Source organism: Aquarana catesbeiana, linkage group LG04 (genome assembly GCF_042186555.1).
Source record: "Aquarana catesbeiana isolate 2022-GZ linkage group LG04, ASM4218655v1, whole genome shotgun sequence".
NCBI classification, from domain to species: Eukaryota; Metazoa; Chordata; class Amphibia; order Anura; family Ranidae; genus Aquarana; species Aquarana catesbeiana.
In genome coordinates, this window is record NC_133327.1 from 592,649,237 (window position 1) to 592,672,022 (window position 22,786).

The following is a 22,786-nucleotide window of genomic DNA, read 5'->3' on the forward strand; positions in this document are numbered from 1 at the left end:
GGATCACACATAAACTAACCCCCAAAGGTTGGAGGAGGGGAGGTGCATGCACTGCACCTACAGTGGAGTAACAACAATGCTAAATTAAGGGTGAGAACAAAAAAGGGGATTATTTGTTCCCAGGGCAATAAATGGGAATAACAAATTACAGTAGCTTTTGACATATTGACCAGTATGGGTTGTGAGTGGGTCCATAGACATTACATGCAAGGAACAGGATAGAAATGGAAGGAATTGTTTCTTTCTCTTTTCTCTTTCTCTCATCACGTTTCCCCTGTTTCCCTGCCCTCTTTCCCTTTCTCCCCCTCTTTCCTTCCTTCTCCTCCATTCCTCCCCCCCCCCTTTTTTTTTCCTCATGTAACATTCCTTCCATTTCTATCCTGTTTCTTGCATGTAATGTCTATGGACCCACTCACAACCCATACTGGTCAATATGTCAAAAGCTATTGTAGTTTGTTATTCCCCCTTATTGCCCTGGGAACAAATAATCCCCTTTTTTGTTCTCGCCCTTAATTTAGCATTGTTACTCCACTGTAGGTGCAGTGCATGCCCCTCCCCTCCTCCAACCTTTGGGGGTTAGTTTATGTGTGATCCCTCGTAAGGCACGCTGGCTTGACACCTGCTCTCCGGGGGACTGGCCCACTGTCTGGGAAATTAGGGATACATGAGGGGGCAACTTCCTTACATTACGGCCATCTATGAGTATTGGGAGCAACGTGACTGGTAATTATGCAATATATGAAGCTGTTCATGCATATAGATAAACATAGTTTCTTGTTTTGTTTTGAAAGATTTTTTGATGCATGTTTACATCCCTACAGCTGTTATTCATCTATCCTCTGAAGAAGACCCATTGGGGTCGAAACGCGTCAGAATTTCACTATTTAGCTCGTGTTGCCTTAGGTTTATTGTACTGTACACTGTTCCCGGTCATGGGCATTGTGTTTTGTATCAACTTTGTACTCCAGTTCATGTCTTGACTTTTAATGTCAGAATTTATTACTTTTATACCTTTTTGTAACAATAAAAATATCTTTGATCATCTAATTATTTTGAACTGTACATCATTGGCTGCATTAAAGCCCCGTTAGGGGGTTTCTCGTTTTTTCTATTGCATCTTGTGGGGTGCGCAGCCCTTCCGTCTGCACTCTTCTGAGTGTCCCCTTCTTCTACTAGCAATACACCTTAATAATTCTAAATTTATATATATATAAAGTGACTCCGTACATAAATTAAAATTGATTGATTAGATCATGTTTTAAATAGTTCACTGTTTTAAGGTGATTTTCAAACGTGAAATTAACACATGATACACCCAAGAGTCGTGGTTAAAAGAGATAAAGTAAAGACCTCTACCTCTGGCACACACTGCCGCTTACCGGCTCCAAATGATCTCCTATTACAGGAGATCACACTCGCTTGTGGCTTAATACCCAGCCTGGGCCTTTTGAGAGATGGACTGGTGATCCCAGCGTCTTCACAGAATGTAATCTTTCAGGGGCACGTGTTGCCCATTGATCCCCAAAAAGACATAAAAGCTTCCATAGTGTAAAATCCTAGGTTACTTTATTTAAATAAGAAAGTATTGCACTTACAGTTAAAACAATAAGAGATTGCAATTGAGCTGAAACAACTAATCGATCAATAATTGTCTAAAATGTATATTCAAATTTTATCTAAACATGTCTGTAATCTACAGAAACCCAATTCTTTGCTCCAACACCCTTCTTTTGTGTTCTCAAAAACACCTACTACTTACCTCCAATTCAGATCCCTGCTATTCCAGCTGAGGTTTTATATTCAGAAATCATTCAATGCATTCTATATGGTTGGTTGTTTTTTTTTTTTTTTTTTTTTTTTCTCATCAAAAAAAAGAAAAAAGTATCCCAAGGGCAATCTTTCTATATAACGAATATTTAGGCATCATTTTGAAAACGTACATAAAGAATATGTTGGATGTTATCCAAATGTGACTTCCTCCTGAAACCTGCAAGATGGCCAAGGTTTCCATGGAATGTGGAGACTTTGCATGTGAACAAAACAATCCACAATCCTTTCCATATTAATAATGGTATCATGGTGTCATAAACCAGATGTGTCCAGAACTGTGTGACTGCGACAGAGTGAACCAGACATAAATAGGTGAAAGTAAGTAAGTTTATTAAAGTAAATGCATATAAATGTGAACACACCACCAATACAGAGTGAACAAACTGAACAACCAAACAGTGATAATAAACCAACCAGTATATATAGCAAAAGGGAGTACCATAATCATAGTCAAGCCAGGCCAGGGTCATAAACAGGAGATCAGCAGATGGGGGGCCAGCAGTAAACAGACAGGGGACAAGATGGAAGGAATCAGGCTGCAGGGCAAGGATCCAGGGATACAGGAACAGATACAAAAAGGTTCAGAATACAGGAATCGGGGTTCAGGTCCAGGATCAGAATAACAGATAAACAGGCTGCAGGTCAGGACACAAGGACAATATCAAGGCAAGGTGTGTGTGTGCACTTGCCGGGTATTTGTACACCTCTCAATCAGACTCAGGTGATGCCTGATTGCAAAAGGTAACGTCGGCCCCACACTGCCAGGAACCACCCGCTGCTGGACGCCAGTACTGTGGCCCAAAGATCACATAATACCAGCAGGGAAAGGCTCTCCTGACCTTTCCAAACTGCCAGGAGACACCTGCTGGTGGACCTCAGTACTGCATGCCAAATGATAGATATTACCAGCGGAGGGAACCTTTCCTGACAATAACCCCTCTTGAAGGAACGACCTCTGGACGCTCCAACTAGCCGTTGCTGGGGAAAGTCCATGGCGTCAAACCGGGCAGTGGGCAAAGTCGCATCAGCTTGGGCAATAAGTATGTCAAGCTGGGTAGCAGGCACAGGAACCTCAAGCTGAGTAGCAGGCACATCAAGCTGGGCAGCAGGCACATAGAACTGGGCAACAGGCCTGGGCACATCAATGTCAGCCCCACACTGCCAGAAACCCCCCCGCTGGTGGACGCCAGTACTGCGGCCCAAAGATCACATAATACGAGCAGGCAAAGGCTCTCCTGACAGTCCCAAACTGCCAGGAGACACCTGCTGGTGGACCTCAGTACTGCATGCCAAATGATAGATATTACCAGCGGGGGGCACCTTTCCTTACACATGGGAAGGAAAGCAGATAGTAGGTTGATGGGAGCAAAGACTTTATTTTGGTTCTTCTTGGTTCCGATCTACTCTATACTACACTGAAGAGCCATTGGGGACATATGTGGGAACAGTTACTCAAACCTTGTGTATCCTGAGCTAGGCATAGGCACCCCCATGCAATTTAGCTTTGTTCACCAAACATTTTATTTATTTTTTCAATTATGTACTGTTTTTTTGCTTGACCCTGTAGTTCCCGTTAAAGAACGTCTGTCACAATTCAGACTGAGCATTGGGGGAAAAAATATGCAGAAGCAGTAGTTTCCGTTGGTGAATACCAAATGTCAGCATGATCAGACCCAGGGATAATAGGCATTTAACGTTTTATATGTTGAGTTTAAGGCCCTTTCATGTTTGCAAAGCATTTCCAGAATTGGTGCATTCACGACTTTGGTGCGATGCTGTGCCATTTGAGGCCATTGAAAATGAATGGGCTCAAATTGCACATGTCACATGTGAATTGAACAGGAATGTGGTGCGGTTCCTGTAAGATTCACATTCAGTTCATAGTGTGAACCGAGGCTTATGCCGCGTACACATGGTCGGATTTTCTGATGGGAAATTGTCCGACCGTGTGTATGCTCCATCGGACATTTGTTGTCGGACTTTCCGCCAACAAATGTTGGCTAGCAGGTTCTCAAATTTTCCGCCAACAAGGTTTTGTGACTTTCCGATTGTGTGTACACAAGTCCGTCGCACAAAAGTTCACGCATGCTTGGAATCGAGCAGAAGGAGCCCAAAGGGTGGCACACTGGCTATTCAACTTGCTTTTTCTTGGCTCATCGTACGTCACCACGTTCCCACCTTCCAACGTTCGTAATTGTTGGCCAACATTTGTGTGACCGTGTGTATGCAAGACAAGTTGGAGCCAACAACCTTCGAACAAAATTCCACGGTTTTGTTGTCGGAAAGTCCAGTCGTGTGTACGAGGCATTAGAGTTTTGTTGCACTTATGCCTAAGCATGACATCCCTCAACAAGTAAAAATTCCATATATTAAAATTACACCTCTTCATATAAATATACTCCCTTTGCTTGTAGCGTGTCGCTTATCATGGAAAGACGTACAGGAGCTTCTTAAAAGTTGATCTTGGCTTTATTCCCAGGACTGTTTATGAAATGAGACCTCCCAATTTCCTAAAACAGACCCCCAACCCCCCCCCCCCCCCCCAATAGCTTTAAAATCAGGGGATAAGTAGAAACCCAAGCCAGTTTGAGAGGAAGGGTACCACTGGCCTGATTTCAACGAAAGGCACAGACTTTTCAGCTCAGTGGGACCATTCCTGTCCTACGTAGGTGGAGTTTGAGAGGAAAGATCCCACTGTGTCAATTAAAGTTGTGGAAAACTGGCCCACTTTTATAATGATTAAAGTGGTCTTTCCCATCCTTTCCACACTTTGTATGAAAGCGGATCTTTACTGCATTTGAACACCACAAACCAAAAACACTATTTTATTTTTAATATTCCAAGCAAACTCCCACATCCAACCATGTCTCAATGGTTTATTTTGCTTCCAGTGGCAGCCAGAGGATTTTTTTGGGGGGGGGGGCAAACAGTATGACCCCCCCCCCCGGTAGCACTTACCCCAACACCAGGGGCTTCCGGCAGCCTCCCATTCTCTTGCTCTCCACAGGTCATCATGGCGGCGTCTTCCGTTTCCTCCCCCCTCAGCGGCCAATTGAGAGTCTTCTTCTCTTTTTGGCCTCTGGCTCTAATCAGGTGCTTTAAAAAGAAAAAAAACCTGCAGCTGTAATTCATACACCCGGTGCCCTAAAAGGGGGCGGGTGCATGAATAGGGGGTGGCTGCTGTGACCATGGATAGATGCATGCTATGCATCTATCCATTGCATAAAGGGGGGCGGGCCGCCACTGTTTACTTCCTGAAATCCATCTGTACTTGGCTCAGGCACCCATGCAGGAGAGTGTGCTTAGCTGATAACCCCTCCTCCCTACTCCCCTCCTGAATACTGCTGGAATGTATGGCATCATTTGCCTAGGCCAGAAACCAGAAAGTACCTGAAGAAATGAGAAAAAAAAGTTTAAAACCAAATAAATATAATATACTTTCCTATCTATTTACTAATGCTAGCAGCAGGAAAAGTTTATTTATTTTATAAATTCAACTGTAGCTCCTACCAAAAATAACCTTGTTATCATATGATCAGTTTTTATCGTCCAGGTTTGCAACAGGTTTATTTTAAGGTCAGACGATACAACGTCAAAAGATTTTCTCATTTTATTTTGTTGTAGTAAAGAAGTTGTGGGAAAGTATCAGGGTTCCAACAGGTTTTTCAGCCATGTTCTGATGTTAATGTTTTCCAGATGTTGGCAACTGTTTCAGCCTCTAGGTAGCTGGTCATACTTCAAATGACAAGAGGAAATACCTGTTTAATTCATCCAAAGCACAGTGTGTGCTTTTTTTTTTTTTTTTTTAAATTTCCTCTCTTTTTGCATAACTAAGCACAGGTTGAAGAAAATATTTCCTTTGTGATTCATATACTCCATGGAAACCTGAATTCTGAAACCCGGCTAAACCTAATCCCTAAAATCCATGTGAAGTTATAATTTCGATGTGTCAGACAGGTATCTTCTGCTGCTTTTTATTCATTTTTTTTTTTTTTTTGGGACACGTTTCTGGTGTGTGTGTGTGTGTGTGTGTGTGTGTGTGTGTGTGTGTATCTATATACTGTATTTATCGGCATATAACACGCACAGGCGTATAACACGCACCTTCAATTTAGGAGGGAAGTTTCAGGAAAAAAAAATTGAATTTTAAAGAACTTTGAAGCAAAATAAGGGTCAGTGCCCATCAATGCAGCCTCACCATTGCCCATCTGCAGCCTGATCAATGCCATCTGCACCCTCACATTTGCCCATCAATGCAGCTTGATCAATGCCTATCAATGCAGTCTGATCAATGCCCATCTACAGCTTCACAATTGCCCATCAGTACAGCTTGATCAATGCCCATATGCAGCCTCACAATTGCTATGAATGCAGCCTGAACAATGCCCATCTGCAGCCTCACCTCAGATTACTGCTGCCTTGGAGGGGACAGGGAGGGGGGCAGGACGAGCGCCATCAGATTACATACAGTGAGAATCTCCTGTTTACTCGGCGGCCTCTTTAATACAAAGTCCCGCCTCCTGGACCGGCTTCTATGATAGACAAAACACTGGCCCAATGCCGGCCCAGGAGACAGGACTTCCTATTACAGAGGCTGCTGAGTAAACAGGAGATTCTCACTGTATGTAAACTAATGGCGCTCGTCCCAACCCCCTTCCCTCCTAGGCAGCCCAAATTGCAGCATCGGCGTATAACACGCACACACTATTTGCACCCGATTTTCAGGGTGAAAAAGTGAGTCTTATACGCCAATAAATACAGTGTGTGTGTGTGTGTGTGTGTGTGTGTGTGTATATGCGTGTGTATATATATATATATATATATATATATATATATATATTATAAAATCTCTATCAGCACCTTCCCATTCCCAGGTAAGGGAGACATCCTGGGTTAGCTAATGGGGTAAATAGTACACATATATATATCTGACATGTAGAATATCTGACAAATTATCTTTTTTTTTCATGCTAATATCAGAAACCAATAGGTTACTAAAGTTACGAAAATTCTCATACCACAGAATACAACTTCGGAAGTAATGTATTGTATTGTAATGTTTTCTTTAGTTTCTGAGCATGTGTGGTCTTGGTCACACGATTTGTTTCGTACAAATACTATACTAATTACATGAAAACGTTTTGTTCTGTTATCGTACGAGAAACCTTTTCGTGCTTGTCCCTTCGGATATTTTCGCATCACCTGTTGTGCTCGGCTCTCAAAAGCTGTGTACTAATAATCATATTATTGGACAATCATTCCAAAAGTGGTGTGTTTTGCCCAATTTTCTCATCATGTGTACTAGGCATGAGTTTACCTATGTGCCCATTGCTTACCCCCTAAGGTACTTTATGAATGGTTTACTGATGTGTTTCCATCCGTAAAGTTGCCATTTTTTTTTCCACTACAGTAAATGATTTCCCAGGAAGTTCCATTTGAAATAAAGAAACCCAGCAGAATTGAGTGGCAAAGTGCACCAACAGCACAGTCTACATTTATTTTCATTGGTTCAAAGTAGATATTTTAGAAGTATTTGTAAAAATAAAATATTTGACCCTTATAGGTGCTGTTCCAAACAATTATATTGTATGCTTCCTTTGTATGAGCCCCATATTAAATGTTCACTTGAGCTTGTGTACAAGGTATAAAATTCTTAACCTTGCTTTCAGGGTCATCGCTTTAGTTTTGAGTGGAAGGTGACTAAAGGATCAGTTCTTCAGTTGGTAGATGATGGACAAATGAAGCACCTGAAAATATTGGGCGATCTATTGTTGAGATATCTGTCTCCGTACCTGCTGTGGTCATCGTGAAAGTTTCTTGTCTTCCTTTGTGAATTTTTATTTTACATTCTAAAGAATATAGCAGGCTGCACCAAAACGCACAGTAAAAAGTGGGAACACCGAAGACTCAACACAGGTGTTGGGAATTATGGCAGGAAAATCTCTCTGTTGGAGTATCCATAACATCTAAGCAGCCAGGAGGTTGTTTGGCCTGTTGGGCTCCATCTACAGTATCTCACAAAAGTGAGTACACCCCTCACATTTTTTGTAAATATTTTATTATATCTTTTCATGTGACAACACTGAAGAAATGACACTTACAATGTTACAATGTAAAGTAGTGAGTGTACAGCTTGTATAACAGTATAAAATTGCTGTCCCCTCAAAATAGCTCAACACACAGCCATAAATGTCTAAACCGCTGGCAACAAAAGTGAGTACACCCCTAAGTGAAAATGTCCAAAATGGGCCCAATTAGCCATTTTCCCTCCCCAGTGTCATGTGACTCATTTGTGTTAATGGGGAGAAGGTGTGTTAAATTTGGTGTTATCGCTCTCACTCCCTCATACTGGTCACTGGAAGTTCAACGTGGCACCTCATGGCAAAGAACTTTCTGAGGATCTGATAAAAAAGAATGGTTGCTCTACATGAAGATGGCCTAGGCTATAAGAAGATCGCCAAGACCCTGAGACTGAGCTTCAGCACGGTGGCCAAGACCATACATTGGTTTAACAGGACAGGTTCCACTCAGAACAGGCCTCGCCATGGTCAAACAAAGTTGAGTGCACATGCTCAGCGTCATATCCAGAGGTTGGGTCTTTGGGAAATAGACGTATGAGTGCTGCCAGCATTGCTGAAGAGGTTAAAGGGGTGTGTGTGTGTGTGTGTGGGGGGGGGGGCAGTCTGTCAGTGCTCAGACCATACGCCGCAGACTGCATCAAATTGGTTTGCATGGCTGTCATCCCAGAAGGAAGTCTTTTCTAAAGATGATGCATAAGAAAGCCTGCAAACAGTTTGCTGAAGACAAGCAAACTAGGGACATGGATTACTGGAACCATGTCCTGTGGTCTGATGAGACCAAGATTAAACTTATTTGGTTTAGATGGTATCAAGCTTGTGTGGCGGCAACCAGGTGAGGAGTACAAAGACATGTATCTTGCCTACAGTCAAGCATGGTGGTAGGAATGTCATGATCTGGGGCTGCACGAACGCTGCTAGCATTGGGAAGCTACAGTTCATTGAGGGAACCACGAATGCCAACATGTCCTGTGACATACTGAAGCAGAGCATGTTTCCCTCCACAGGGCAGTATTCCAACATTAAGACCCCAAACGCCTCCAAGACGACCACTGCCTTGCTAAAGAAACTGAGGGTAAAGGTGATGGACTTGCATGTCTCCAGACCTAAACTTTATTGAGCATCTGTGGGGCATCCTCAAACAGAAGGTGGAAGAGCGCAAGGTCTCTAACATCCACCAGCTCCATGATGTCATGGTGGAGTGGAAGAGGACTCTAGTGGCAACCTGCAAAGCTCTGGTGAACACCATGCCCAAGAGGGTTAAGGCAGTGCTGGAAAATAATGGTGGCCACACAAAATATTGACACTTTGGGCCCAGTTTGGACATTTTCACTTAAGGGTGTACTCGCTTTTTGTTGCCAGCGGTTTAGACAGCAGTTGAGTTATTTTGAGGGGACAGCAAATTTACACTGTTCTACAAGCTGTACACTCACTACTTTACATTGTAGCAAAGTGTCATTTCTTCAGTGTTGTCACATGAAAAGATAAAATAAAATGTTTACAAAACTGTGAGGGGTGTACTCACTTTTGTGAGATACTGTACATCAAAATCAATTTAAGGTGAATTGATCCTTTGCAGAATGTTTTAAAACCTTTCCAAATCTTGCACCTGCTGAAAACGAAGCAATTTGTAGGTTTTTTAGGATATATGAAATGATTTCTGAAAAAGTTCCTTTTAAAATAGTAAAATATATGTAATGGTATGCAATTAAGGAATAACATGTAAAGCACAAGGATAGTCTGGTAGTCGGCTTGTTCTGATTTTATAAAGGACTTCCTATGTCTGCACCATCTCTTTGTATAAAACAAGATGACCAAGGGTTGTGGCCTACCCGCAATGCTTCTAACATGCATTTTGCATATCCAAGAACTGTAGACGATTAATTTCAAACTTTATTTTTTTTTTTTTTACTTGTATTTGTCCTCAAAAGACTACTTTTTTCATTTTTTTTCAAATGTTTGGATTTGGCTGACCTTACAAGACTTAACTGTTTTTCTAATATGCTCCTTCCCTCTATAGTAATGAGCCGTCCAGATTCTGCAGCTGTCTATCTGGGAGGCTCGCCGTGCCTGTTCCCAGTAATGCTACATTCCATCATCCAGGGCATCTTCAACTACTCCTGGCCCTACTGTGTATATGTGTGTGTGTGTGTGTGTGTGTGTGTGTGTGTATACAACATACTTCGTGATGGTCGTAGTATGTAGAGGCAAAGGATACCTAGAAAAAGTGATAAATATCACTGCCGTGCAAAACTGCAATGGTAAAAATTCCTGTGTGTTAAGACCTTGAATGGCATACTCATAGCTTTATGGTATACAGGAAATAGTCTTTTTTTTGCTAAACTATTGTGGCCACCAAGATTAATAGAGATAACTGGAGATTTGTATGGACCTTTTCTGTTTCAATGTACAGTTGTGCTCATAAGTTTACATACCCTAGCAGAATTTATGATTTTTTGGTCAGTTTTCAGAGAATATGAATGATGACACAAAAACATTTCTTTCACTCATGGTTAATGTTTGGCTGAAGCCATTTATTATCAATCAACTGTGTTTCCTCTTTTTAAATCATCATCACAACAGAAAATACCCAAATGACCCTGATCAAAAGTTTACATACCCTGGTGATTTTGGCTTGATAACATGCACACAAGTTGACACAAAGGGGTTTGAATGGCTATTAAAGATCACCATCCTCACCTGTGATCTGTTTGCTTGTAATTAGTGTGTGTATAAAAGGTCAATGAGTTTCTGGACTCCTGACAGACCCTTGCATCTTTCAGCCAGTGCTGCACTGGCATTTCTGGATTCTGATTCATGGGGAAAGCAAAAGAATTGTCAAAGGATCTGCAAGAAAAAACTGTATAAAACAGGAAAGGGATATAAAAAGATATCTAAGGAATTGAGAATGCCAATCAGCGGTGTTAAAAATCTAATCAAGAAGTGGAAAATGAGGGGTCCTGTTGAAACCAAACCACGGTCAGGTAGACCAACTAAAATTTCAGCCACAACTGCCAGGAAAATTGTTTGGGATGCAAAGAAAAACCCACAAATAACTTCAGGTAATATACAGAACTCTCTGAAAACATGTGGGGTGGCTGTTTCAAGATGCACAATAAGGAGGCACTTGAAGAAAGATGGGCTGCATGGTTGAGTCGCCGGAAGAAAGCCAATACTACGCAAATGCCACAAAGTATCCCGCTTACAATATGCCAAACAGCACAGAGACAATCCTCAAACCTGGCAGAAAGTCATTTGGAGTGATGAGATCAAAATTAAGCTTTTTGGCCACAACCATAAACGCTACATTTGGAGAGCAGTCAACAAGGCATATAATGAAAGGTTCACCATTCCTATTGTGAAGGTGGATCGCTGATGTTTTGGGGATGTGTGAGCTACAAAGGCACAGGAAATTTGGTCAAAATTGATGGCAAGATGAATGCAGTAAACACAAGGCCAAGTCGACCTGTTATTGGCTACAGCAGAATAAAGTGAAGGTTCTGGAGTGGCCTTCTCAGTCTCCTGACCTCAATATCATTGAACCACTCTGGGGAGATCTCAAACGTGCAATTAATGCAAGACAGCCCAAGAATTGCCAGGAACTGGAGGCTTTTTGCCAAGAGGAATGGGCAGCTTTACCACCTGAGAAGATAAAGAGCCTCATCCACAAATACCGCAAAAGATTTCAAGCTGTCATTGATGTTAAAGGGGGCAATACACGGTATTAGGAACTGGGGTATGTAAACTTTGATCAGGGTCATTTGGGTAGTTTCTGTTGTCATTATGATTTAAAAAGAGTAAACACAGTTGATTGATAATAAATGGCTTCAGCCAATCACTAACCATGAGTAAAGAAATGTTTTTGTGTTATCATTCATATTCTCTTAAAAATGACCAAGAAATCATAAATTCTGCCAGTGTATATATACTTATGAGCACAACTGTATTTATTGGTTTTAAGCCTCAATGTAAGAAATCAAAAGCAAGCATATAGGTCGCCCTCGCAGGGCTAAAGAATGATCAGGTATTACAGAAGAATCCAAGAGGTATACAAACATAATAATCATATTTAAACCTTCTTGCGATTGGGTTGATATTGAAGGATAATTAAGGTGAAAGACAAGGGAAAAAGGCCATACACCACAACCTACTCACAGTCCTCCCAGGGGTGGTCCCATTCCTCAGACCAACCCCAAAGGATGTAGCCTGTAAGAACAAGAAGAAAGAAGAACCAGAAAAAAGCTAGGAGGGAGTAAGAAAGGACAGAGTCCAGAGAAGGAATTAGAGAAAAGAAGGAAAAAGAACTCCGATCAGAAGAGGCCCAAACAAGCCGGTTGGAGGGAGGGAAACTCATAAGAAATCCAAGGTTTCCAGGCTTGGACCTTTTAACCAGTTTGTCTGACGGGTATACTGTTTTACTTTTAACATATGATTAAGGAAAGCATGGGTTTTCCACAATGAAAACCACATTTATTGTTAGAAATTCATTTGTTTCCAAAATCTTGCATCCTTTGAATTGTCTTTACACTGTGAGTGAAAATGAGCATCAATTTGACCCCACTAATGATTAGAAAGTGGAACGAACGTTCTTAAAATGAAAAATTTTAAATGCATTTTTACAAGTGTATGGTCAGTGTAAGAGACCTGGCCCCTATGCGTGCTTAGCTGTTTTACTCATGCAAGGGAAACGCACATGAAAAGGAACATATGCATTTGTGTAGAACACGCCTATTTAGGTGCTCTGGACTGCTCTTGGCATCTTCTGTGAGCTCTCTATGCAGCAGGTTGGAGCTCTACCTATGCTGTGCTGCACGCATGGCCTGATGCAGACTCGGCTTGGACCCTCTCGTAGAAGTGCTGTTTACACAAACACTATTTATTAGATATATATATATATAGATAGATAGATAGATAGATATATCTATCTTATGGTGCTGCACAGCGATAAAAAGAATTTAATGTTGGTAAAAAAAAAGCTGTTGCCCCATGTATATATTTTTTTTTTTTTTGAGAAAAAACAATCCTCTTTGGATAATCAATGTAAAGATTTTAACAAACTTTGTTACAGATTCCTACTTGTTTCTGCTCTGAAGAAAAAGCTGTTTGGTTACGTCAAAGTGAATCTGAATGGGGGTTGACTTTTCCATTACTAATCGGCTAATGCACTTGCAGTGTTCTGTAGAGGAAAGCTGCAGGGTCGACATCCCTTTTAAAAAGTTATTATCCCTTTTGGGAATACCTAACCGAAAAAGAAACTTTTGCTGCAGAGGATGCCTAAAATTTGACTCCTATTTTGGTTCAGATTTCTGGGAAAATCAGTAATCCAATCACACAGGCAGGAAATGACATTCCTGGGGAAGTTTTTTAAAGCAGCTTATACAAAAGGCCTTGAGATTGCCATATTTCATTGAATTTTATAGAAAATTACAGTGCTGCAGATTAATAAGGCAAGGTAATTTTTTACTAACATTCAACTACTATATCACTTGTGTAGCTGGTCAGCTATAATATTATGATCACTGACAGGTAAAGTGAATAATATCTTGTTACAGTGACATCTGAAAGTGGGTAGGATATATAAGGCAGCAAGTAAAGATGTTGTCCATGAAGTTTTGTGTTACAAGCAGAAAAATTGGGCATTACAGTTTGTTGTGTATGGGGCTGTGTAGTACCCGACCGGTCAGGGTGCCCATGCTGACCCCTGTCCACAGCAAAAAGGGCCTACAATGGTGGCACGTGAACATCCATACTGGACCACAGAGCAATGGAAGAAGGTGGCCTGGTCTGATAACTCACGTTTTCTTTTACATCATTTGGATGACCGGGTGAAAATGCGTCACTTACCTGGGGAAGAGATGTTGCCGGGATATAGTATGGGAAGGAGGCAAGCTGACAGAGGCAATGTGATGCTTTGGGCAATGTTCCGCTGGGAAACCTTGGCTCCTGCTATTTATGTGGATGTTACTTGACACTCACCACATACCTAAATATTGTTGCTGACCAAATATACCCCTTCATGGAAACTGTATTTCCTGATGGCAGTGGCCTCTTTCAGTAGGATAATGCACCCTGCCACACTGCAAAAATGGTTAAAAAATGGTTTTAGGAACACAGCAATGAGTTTAAGGTGTTCACTTGGCCTCCAAATTCTCCAGATCTCAATCTATTGATCATCTGTGGGATGTTCTGGAAAAAGTCCAAACAATGGAGGCTCCATCTCTCAATTTACAGGATGTAGAGGTTCTGCTACTGTTACCAGGTAACATTGCATACCTTCAGAGGTCTAGTGGCATCCAATGTGTCAGGACTGTTTTGGAGGCAAAAGGGGGACCTACTCATAATGTTATGGCTGATTAGTGTATATGCTATATTTTTTAACTACTTCCCACAAACCGCCATCATTGTATGTCGGTACTTTGACGTAGAGTACCGGGGTTATGGCAGCAGATAGTATTTTCTTCAACGACAGGTGGTCCGCTTTCAGATAAAATGGGTCTCTGCGGCGGAATCGCTGCAAGATCACTTTTACAGTGGCGGGAGAGGTGGCCCCCGCCCCTCCCACCACGCTCCGGTCATCTCCACTGCTTACTGGACCCGTCGGTAGTGGCAGTGATGATCCGATCCTATCCCCTCAGTAGCATGGAGCCGAGTGAGGGAATGATGGCCTCCACTTGGCTCCATAACATTGGATGACCGAAGCGACATCACACGTCAAACGTCACTTCCACCCAATGGCCTTAAGGGGTAAATTATTTTATTTATTTATTTATTTTAAAAGACATTTATTTTTTTTCTTATTGCATTTAAGTGTAAATATGAGATCTGAGGTCTTTTTGACCCCAGATCTCACATTAAAGAGGTCCTGTCATGCTTTTTTCTATTACAGGGATGTTTACATTCCTTGTAATAGGAATAAAAGTTACCCATTTTTTTCTTTTTTTTAAAGGACAGTGTAAAAATAAAAAGTAAAAAAAAAAAAATAAGAAAGGAAAAAAAAAATTCAAAGCGCCCAGTCCCTCCAAGCTCAGGCGCAGAAGTGAATGCTTATGTAAGTCGCGCCCGCATATAAAAACGATGTTCAAACCACACATGTGAGGTATCGCCGCGATCGTTAGAGCGAGAGCAATATTTATAGCAAAAAGACCTCCTCTGTAACTCAAAACTGGTAACCTGTAGAAATTTTTAAACATCGCCTATGGAGATTTTTAAGGGTCACAAGTTTGTCGCCATTCCACGAGCGGGCGCAATTTTGAAGCATGACATGTTTGGTATCAATTTACTCGGTGTAACATTATCTTTCACAATATAAAAAAAAATTGGGCTAACTTTACTCTTGTCTTATTTTTTAATTAAAAAAAGTGTATTTTTTCCCCCAAAAATTTGCTTGTAAGACCGCTGCGCAAATACGGTGTGACATAAAGTATTGCAACAACCGCCATTTTATTTTCTAGGGGTGTCTGAAACAAAAATATATAATGTTTGGGGGTTCTAAGTAATTTTCTAGCAAAAAAAAAAAAAGATTTTAACCTGTAAACACCAAGTGTAAAATATAGGCCTGATCCTTAAAGTGGATGTAAACCCGAAATTTTATTTTATTTTATATCATACTGTAGAGTATAAGATTTCCTATCATTTGAGCCCAGTCATGCCACACAGAGTTAATCCATCTCTGAGCAATCCTCTTTTATTGTTCAGTGAGATAAAGCTTGACAAACTGAGAAAAACTTTGTCAAATCCTCCCCCTTGCTGTGAGTGACAGGTGATTTACATATCTGGTGATGAGACATGCATTATTTTTAAATTCCCTCCCCCACTCCTTTCTTCAATAGCTCTGCAGGGATTGGCTGTTCCACACCTCTGCATGATTTGGCATGCTGAAGTCATGTGGTTACTTTCCTGTCTTTTCACTGGATGTTAGAGATCATAGCAGAAGTTCAGTGTTAGAAATACACATATTGACAAGGGGAGTGTAGAGGTGGGCGGGGAGTCTACTGACATCACGACTCCACCCACCGAGCTCCAGACAACAGACCCACCCACAGAATCTGCAGTTTTTCGGGTCTAATAACAGACAGAGGGGAGACATTTGACAGGTAAAGATACATGCAGGAGGCACGTATATCCTTATAGATAACCCCTATGGCAGTAGTTTAGAAAGGATGACATTGGGTTTACATCCAATTTAAGTGGTTAACTTGATTTTTTTTTTTTTGAAGTGGAGTTACCCTAAATACATGTTTAAATTTCATGACACGTACAATTAATTGCACTGACAAATTTAAAATGAGTGGAAATGTATGACAAATGTATTTTCTTTGTTTTTCCATGTATTTAAATGCAGCACAATGTTGTATAAGGGGAGGGGGAGTGTATTTCTTATATGAGCAGAGTACACGCTCATTGTGGAGACAGGTGCCTTGATCCCTGGAGGCTCCACTCAAGATGCTCAGTGGCCTTGGAAGCTGACAAGATGTTTTGATCATTAAGAGAGAGGCACATGGAGTATATGTCTCACCCACCATAATGAGGGCTGATCATGTAGGCGAGGGTTGGGATCAGCTGTTATCCACAAAGACAAATACAAACCATAAAATGAACATATCAAAATGCAATAAGACACTTGTGAAAATGGATCACAATAGATGAAAACATCAAACTTGCTCCCCAGATGCAGGCATTTTGAAAATGCAAAAACTGATATGACGGAAGAAAGGCCATTCTAGCTACAAAGGAAAAAAAAACAAAACCTTTGTACTGTAAGTAGTTTGACTGTTGATCACAATAATCATATGACCAATAGTTACATTAAATGGTTCTAGGAGTTAATTGTAAGACTACATCAGTATAAAGAAATCCTATTCACACAGATTTCTTATATGCAGTCATAAAGTGGTATGTAAATATAGAATTAAGGCCGATTCACACCATAGAAACGCAGTCCAGATGCGTTCCAGGTGCTTTTCTGCATGTGCATTTCTGGCAATTTCCAGTGCTTTTTTGATGCAGCCCAGTGCATTTTTTCCCCCTCTTTTTTTTCTTAACCTTAACCACTTCAATACCGGGCACTTAGACACCTTCCCACCCAGGCCAATTTTCAGCTTTCAGCGCTGTCACAATTTGAATGACAATTGCGCGGTCATACAACACTGTACCCAAACAATTTTTTTATCATTTTGTTCCCACAAATAGAGCTTTCTTTTGGTGGTATTTGATCACCTCTGCGGTTTTTGATTTTTTTGCGCAACAAATAAAAAAAAAACGAAAATTTTGAAAAAAAACAAGTTTTTCTTTGTTTCTGTTAAAATTTTTTGTAAATAAGTATGTTTTCTTCAATGACGGGCACTGATATGGCTGCACTGACGGGCACTGATAAGGTGGCACTAATGGGTACCAATGAGGTGGCACTGACAGGCACTGATGGGCACTCATAGGCGGCACTGATGGGCACTCATAGGTGGCACTGATGGGTACTTTTGGGTGGCACTGATGGGTAATTATGGGTGGTACTGATAGGTGGCACGGATGGGCACTGATAGATGGGCACTGATTGGTGGCACTGATGACATTGATGGGTGGCATTGCTGAGCATCACTGCTTTATAATGGTGCCAGTCAGTGCCCATTTGTGGGCACTGATTGGCACAGACTGGGCACAATTGGGCACATGTGGATGGCCATGGGGTACATACCTGGCCATCCACATGTTGCCTGCTTCCCTGGTGGTCCTGGCAGTTTCCCTGGTGATCTAGTGCTGGCATCCGAGGGGTCAGCGCAGACCCCCCCCCCGTCAGGAGAGCCGCCGATCGGCTTTCCTCTACTCGCGTCTATCAGACGCGAATGAGGAAAAGCCGATCAACGGCTTTTCCTATTGACATCGTGATCAGCCGATTGACTGAGACACCTCTCCACCGATCGCCGCAATGCGCCCCCCCCCCCCCCCCCCACGGGTGCGCGGCGGCTGTTATACTGAAGGACGTCATATGATGCCCAGTCAGGATAACTGAACCACTGCCCGGCCGTCATTCTGCTATAGGCTGGGTGGGAAGTGGTTAAATAAGGATATGTGTGTTCCAGTGTGTTTTTTATGCATTTTACAGCATTCCAGTGTAGGAAAAATACAGCACTAGTGTGAATGAACTATGCCATTGAAAACCATATAACCTACTTTCCATGTGTTTTTGATGCAGAAAAAAAACGCACTGGACTGCATGTGGTGTGAACTGGCCCTAACGTAGTGTTATGCCCCGTACACACGGTCGGATTTTCCGATGGAAAATGTCCGATCAGAGCGTGTTGTCGGAAATTCCGACCGTGTGTGGGCTTCATCGGACATTTTCCATCGGATTTTCCGACACACAAAGTTGGAGAGCAGGAGATAAAATTTTCCGACAACAAAATCCGTTGTCGGAAATTCCGATCGTGTGTACACAAATCCGACGGACAAAGTGCCACGCATGCTCAGAATAAATAAAGAGATGAAAGCTATTGGCCACTGCCCCGTTTATAGTCCCGACGTACATGTTTTACGTCACCGCGTTTAAAACGATCAGATTTTCCGACAACTTTGTGTGACCGTGTGTATGCAAGACAAGTTTGAGCCAAAATCCGTCGGAAAAAATCCTAGGATTTTGTTGTCGGAATGTCCGAACAAAGTCCGACCGTGTGTACGGGGCATTAAGCCCTCAGTTTTTATTAGCTTAACACACTGAGCACAATAAAATAAACATTCCACAGTAAACTATTTATTTTAAATCTTACCCCAATAATTCCAGTTTACAATTTTCAATGCTGTTGGCTCCTGCTCTCATTCCTGTATTTCCAATCTTCACTGGAGACATTTTAAAATTATATTAAAGTATTTTTATTTTTTAATTTTAAAAAAAGTTGTACTTGCCTGCTCTGTACAACAATATTGTAAAGAAAGTCTACTCTTATTTTATTTATTTCAGGTACTGATCTAGCGCTGTCAATTTACGCAGCGCTTTACATATATATTGTACATTCACATCAGTCCCTGCCCTCAAAGAGCTTACACTCTAAGGTCCCTAACACACATTCATACATATACTGGGGCCAATTTAGACAGGATCCAATTCACCTACCAGCATGTCTTTAGAGTGTGGGAGGAAACCGGAGTACCAGGCGGAAACCCACGCAGGCACAGAAAGAACATGCAAACTCCAGGCAGATGGTGTCATGGTCGGGATTCAAACCAGGGACCCTTTTTCCTGCTAGGTGAAAGTGCTAACCACTACTGCAGTCCCTCGTCTGTGCAATTGGCTTCTCCCTGCTCTGGTTCCTCCCTAAAAAATAAAAACCGCAGAGACGATCAAATACCACCAAAAGAAAGCTCTATTTGTGGGGAAAAAAAGGACGTCAATTTTGTTTGGGTACAACGTCGCACGACCGCGCAAAAGCGACGCAGTGCTGAATCGCAAAAAGTGCTCTGGCCAGGAAGGGGGTAAATTCTTCCGGGGCTGAAGTGGTTAATACTTCTTCTGTGTCAGCGACTATTGAAGCCAAAGCATGCACAGGACATTCAGGCAACTGTCATTTTCCAGATGATCGGCCCTACAGCCTTCATATTTCTCTCGGCTCACCCTTTGTGTTTCTTAGTATTCTCCCTGATATATGATGATCTGTGTGACGGATACATTGATCTTTCCCCTGTGGTGTCTGTGAGCTGTACATTGATCCTGTTGGGTTACATGATGATCCGTTTGTTAGAAACACTCTGATCATTTCCTGTGTTATATGATGATCCCGCTGTGACTGATGCATCGATCTATTTCCATGTTGCACTGTCATAACTCGAATTGCTTTCAATTAGGTCACAAAGTTGTGACAAAGATTAAATGGCACCGAGCGATGTACTGGATTCACATTGCAGGTTCAGTGCAGTGAGCATAGTACAGCAACCCACTGCAAGCAGCCAGAATTCAGAATGTGCTAAAGTGGAGCTAAACCCATTAATTTAACTGTTTTCCAAAACCATTACGTTTTAAAGGATGCTATGAATAACTGTCACAGTTGCTTATGCTCTCTCAACCGAACTGTCAAGCCATCAAATGGACGGTGTCATAACGAATTACGTGCAGCACCATTGCAAGTGCAGATCAAACAGAAGCTAACATGGGAGCTTCCTTGGTTGTAAAGGATAAAGCCTGGTACACATGGGCCGAATATCGGCCGGTTCAACAGAAGGCAGACAACATTTGGCCTGTGTGTACACCAGCCTGTTTGACAAAAGCTGGCCGAACGAGCAGGCTGGAAAACCAGCTTTCGATCGGCATCCAATCAGTGCTGGCAGCAAATTGCTGTGAATGCTGACAGGTGTGTTCTGGTGGCTGGGGGGGGGGGCAGGTTGGGGTGAGGTCCGGGCAGTCCGGGCAGTCCCCCTGTCAGAAAACAGTAGCTCAGTGGGGAGATCACTTTACTAATATTGGATAGTTAATACAGCAAGCTCCTCCAGCTTTTTTTTTTTTTCCTTCAGTCCGCTCGAAAAAACGAAAAATAAAATGATAGTGAAGTGTGTTCCAGGCTTAAACTTGATGGACTTGTGTCTTTTTTCAACCTGACTGACTATGTAACTATGTAAGCTTAGGAGGGCTTAGTTCCATTTTAAAGTGTATGTTAACCTAAAAAAATCTTTTTTCTGTGTGTGTTCACATATGTGTATTTTAACCGGTTCAATACAGGGCATTTTCACCCCCTTCCTTCCCTGGCCAATTTTTAGTTTTCAGCGCTGTCGCACTTTAAGCGACAATTGCGCGGTCGTGCAACGTTGTACCCAAAAAAAATTGACGTCCTTTTTTCCCCACAAATAGAGCTTTTTTTTTGGTGGTATTTGATCGCCTCTGCGGTTTTTATTTTTTGCGCTATAAACAAAAGAAGAGCGTCAATTTTGAAAAAAACACAATATTTTTTACTTTTTGCAATAATAAATATCCCAATTTTTTTTAAAAAAAACAAATTTTTTCCTCAGTTTCGGCCGATACGTATTCTTCTACATATTTTTGGTAAAAAAAAATCGCAATAAGCGTATATTGATTGGTTTGTGCAAAAGTTATAGCGTCTACAAAATACGGGATAGATTTATGGCATTTAAAAAAAAAAAAAAATTATTTACTTTTTTAGCGGCGATCGCATTTTTTTTCGTGACTGCGACATTATGGCGGACACATCGGACACTTTTGACACATTTTTGGGACCATTCACATTTATACAGCGATCAATGCTATAAAATTGCATTGATTACTGTGTAAATGTGACAGGCAGTGAAGGGGTTAACCACTAGGGGGCGGGGAGGGGTTAATATGTTTCCTAGGGAATGCTTCTAACTGTAGGGGGAGGGGACGTACAAGGGGAGGAGACCGATCAGTGTTCCTCCGTTCTGGGAACACAGATCGCTCTCCTCTCACCTGACAGGCTGTGGATCTGTGTGTTTACACACACAGATCCACGGTCCGGCCCGGTTAACGGGCAACCGCGTGTGATGTCCGCCGGGCACACGCACCGGGTCCCGAGCAACGCGGCGCGTGCGCGCGCCCCTTAGACGGCCGGGAATCCCAGGACGTCATATGACGTCCACCCAGGATGGGAGATCCCATCCCAGGACGTCATATGACTATATGTGGGTAGGGAAGTGGTTAAAAATCGTAGTCTCTATCATTTTTATGTACTTATTCCATCTGAAGTACCTGGTTGATTCTGCCAGTCACCTTTCTTCCTTGTTCTAAAATGACCACACACAGCACAAAAGCTGATCTGTGTGGTCAGTTTACATCCTTTGGCTGACCATTCAGAGGACAGTGCACATACCACGTGCCTAACCAATCACAACCTGCCTCTGATACATGCCCCTTCTTCTTAAGCTGACCATACACCTGTTGAACGGTTTTATGGAAATTCTTCTTCGTAGCATTTGATCTTGTCATCATTGAGCCAGCTAATTTTGTTCAAAAAAAGTAAAATTTTTCTAGACCCGCTACTTCAGTGAAATCTAATGACCCGTACACACGATCGGACTTTCCACCAACAAAACCGTGGATTTTTGTTCAAAGGTTGTTGGCTCAAACTTGTCTTGCATACACACGGTCATACAAATGTTGGCCAACAATTCTGAACATTGGGACGTACAAGACGTACGACGAGCCGAGAAAAGGGAAGTTCAATAGCCAGTGCGGCTCCTGCTTGATTCCTGAGCATGCGTGAACTTTTGTGCGACGGACTTGTGTACACACAATCGGACTTTCTGACAACAAAGTTTTGTTGGCAGAAAAAATTTGAGAACCTGCTAGCCAACATTTGTTGGTGGAAAGTCCAACAGCAAATGTTCGATGGAGCATACACACGGTCGGACTTTCCGACAACAAGCTCACATCCAACATTTCCTGTTGGAAAATCCGACCGTGTGTACGCGGCATATCACACGAACAAGTTTCTTTGATGCCTAGAACATGCTCATTATGAAATGTATGATTTGTCCCTAATGAAAACCAAATTCACAGTTGAAATGTCATTTGAAAAAAAAAAAATTTCAATCCTGAGCCTTCAAATTTTCTCATCATTACAGTTGAAAACGATTGTCCCCAATAACCATTAGAAAATGTTCAATTTAAGAACATATGTTTGATTTTTTAATTGTTAATGGGATCAAATTGATCGTTTTTTTATTGTAGTGACAAAGGATTTGAAGGAACAAGATGGTCTTTTTTTCTTCCAAATTACATTCATTCCAGAATTGAATGTTAAAAGATAAGTATGGCCAAAGCTTTTTTGGCCATACTTCTCTTCTATGTCACAGGACTGCACTTACTTTTGCTCTCTTGTAACCCAGAGTCAGATGAAAGCCAGCTGACGTCACAGAGCCGCTCCAGA

At 41.8% G+C, this 22,786-nt stretch overlaps 1 protein-coding gene across 6 annotated transcripts in view; it reads left to right on the top strand.

Moving 5' to 3' along the window:
* Positions 1-22,786, top strand: part of EHBP1 (EH domain binding protein 1) — a 733,557-nt gene that overhangs the window by 103,980 nt on the left and 606,791 nt on the right. The gene's annotated exons all lie outside the window — the stretch shown is intronic.